At 37.6% G+C, this 2,628-nt stretch overlaps 1 pseudogene; it reads left to right on the top strand.

The window, feature by feature from the left end:
- The first annotated feature begins 1,217 nt into the window (after positions 1 to 1,217).
- On the top strand, positions 1,218 to 2,250 carry LOC139436941 (histone-lysine N-methyltransferase SETMAR-like; annotated as a pseudogene).
- Positions 2,251 to 2,628: the final 378 nt, after the last annotated feature.

Genomic DNA, 2,628 nt, shown 5'->3' with positions numbered 1-2,628 from the left:
CCATGTGGAATCTAAGCTCCCTTTTCATATAAAGGCAGAATGGACATAACCATCCCAGGGTCCACAGAATGGAGGAATAGAGTATGGATTAGAGTGGACTTACTGATATACTTTTCTTGAATTATTGTGATTAGTAATGGAAGAAAATGTAGCATTGATGTGGAGAAAGTGACCACGGTAGCTGCTGAAGGTTGGGAGAGGGAAGAAGAGATGTGATGTGGGGGCATTTTCAGGACTTGGGGTTGTCCTGGATGGTACTGCAGGGACAGATGCTGGACATTGTATGTCCTGCCATGGCCCACTGGGTGGACTGGGGGACAGTGTAAACTACAGTATAAACCATTAGATACAGCAGTGCTCCAAAATGTAGTCACCAGATGCAATGAATGTCCCATGATGATGAAAGAGGTTGTTGATGTGGGAGGAGTGGGGTGACGGGGGTTGAGGGTATATAGAGACCTCTTATATTTTTTGAATATAACATTTTGGAAAAAAAATTGGGAACAAAAAAAAGTTAGAAACATATTTTGCCTCAAAAGTCACATGTAAAAGTGAAAAGAAAGCCCAGAGAGTAGGAAAGAGTATTTTCAAGTAATAATCTAAAGTTCTAGTATCCAGAATATGTTTAAACAACTCTTACAGTAAGACAAATGATGCAATTTTAAAATGTGCAAAGGTTTTGAATAGACATTTTTCCAAAAAAAAAAGCTAATAACCACATTAAAAGATAACATTTATGTGAGAGAAATGCAAATGATATATCATTCCATACTCACTAGGAAGCCTGTAATTAAAAGGATGGAAATTAACAAGTTTTGGTGAGGATGTGGAGAAATAGAACCCTTATTCATTATTGATAGGAGTGTAAAATTCCTACAGCCTCTTTGGAAAACACTTTGGCAGTTCCTCAAAAAAATTAAAGAATTACCATATGACCAAGGAGTTCCATTCCTAGGGATATACATAAGAGAAATAAAAAGTACATGAAAAAAAATACTTTCATATAAATATTCATAGCAGTAATTGCAGTTGTGCATTGTTGAAATTTGCAGTTTGATATTGGCACATTCTTAAGTGTGGTTATGTTGTACATCATTTTAATGTGCATTTGCAGTTTGATATTGGCATACATTCTGAAATGTGGTTATGTTGCACATCATTTTTAATGGCATTTCTTGCTATTACTTGCTGTTTTTTTAATGTATTTATTTTAGACTATGGAAATGATGTTAGACAAAAAGCAAATTTGAGTGATTTTCTAATTTGAGTTCAAAATGAGTGGTGAAGCAGCGGCGACAACTCGAAACATCAACAACACATTTGGCCCAGGAACTGCTAACGAACATACAGTGCAGTGGTGGTTCAAGAAGCTTTGCAAAGGAGACGAGAGCATTGAAGATGAGGAGTGTAGTGGCCAGCCATCGGAAGTTGACAACAACCAATTGAGAGCACTCTTCGAAGCTAATCCTCTTACAACTAAACAAGAAGTTGCCAAAGAACTCAACGTCAACCATTGTACTGTTGTTTGGCATTTGAAGCAAATTGGAAAGGTGGAAAAGCCTGTTAAGTGGGTGCCTCATGAGATGTCTAAAAATTAAAAGAATTGTTGTTTCAAAGTATAGTCTTCTCTTGTTCTACACAACAACAACGAACCATTTCTCAATCGGATTGTGATGTGCTTCAACAAGCGGATTTTACTTGACAAGTGGTGACCACCAGTTCAATAGATGGACTGAAAAGAAGTTCCAAAGCACTTCCCAAAGGCAAACTTGCACCAAAAAAAAGGGCGTGGTCACTGTCTGGTGGTCTGCTGCTGGTCTGATCCACTACAGCTTTCTGAATCCAAGTGAAGCCATTGCACGTGAGAAGAATGCTCAGCAAATCAAGGAAATACACCAAAAACTGCAACGCCTGCAGCTAGCATTGGTCAACAGAAAGGGCCCAATTTTTCTTCACGGCAATACCCGACCACATATTGCACAACCAATACTTCAAAAGTTGAACTAATTGGGCTACAAAGTTTTGCCTCATCCACCATATTCACCTGACCTCTCGCCAACCGACTACCACTTCTTCAAGCTTCTGAGCAACTTTTTGCAGGGAAAATGCTTCCACAACCAGCAGGATGCAGAAAATTCTTTCCAAGTGTTCGTCAAATTCCCAAGCACAGATTTTTACACTACAGGAATGAACAAACTTATTTCTCATTGGCAAAAATGTGTTGATTGTAATGGTTCCTAATTTGATTAATAAATATGTGTTTGAGCCTAGTTATAATGATTTAAAGTTCACTGTCCAAAACTGAAATTTCTTTTGCACCAACCTAATATTTCATAATAGCCAAAATTTGTTAACAACTCAAATTCACCAACCGACAAATGGATAAATATATTTTGGTATTCACATGCAATGAGTTATTTTTCAACCATAAAAAGGAATGCAGTACTAATTTACGTGACAGCATGAATGAACCTTGAAAACGTTATGCTAATTAAATGAGGCCAGGTACAAAAGGCCTCTTAATGAGAATTTTATTCTTAAATGTCCAGAATAGGCATATCTACAGAGATAGAAAGTAGATTAGTGGTTGACAGGGAATAGAGTGAAGGGGAAAAGGGGAGTGACCAC

The sequence above is a fragment of the Dasypus novemcinctus genome, chromosome 18 (genome assembly GCF_030445035.2).
Source record: "Dasypus novemcinctus isolate mDasNov1 chromosome 18, mDasNov1.1.hap2, whole genome shotgun sequence".
Classification (NCBI taxonomy): Eukaryota; Metazoa; Chordata; class Mammalia; order Cingulata; family Dasypodidae; genus Dasypus; species Dasypus novemcinctus.
Note: the sequence above shows the minus strand (reverse complement) of the source record. Positions and strands in the feature narration are given on the sequence as shown.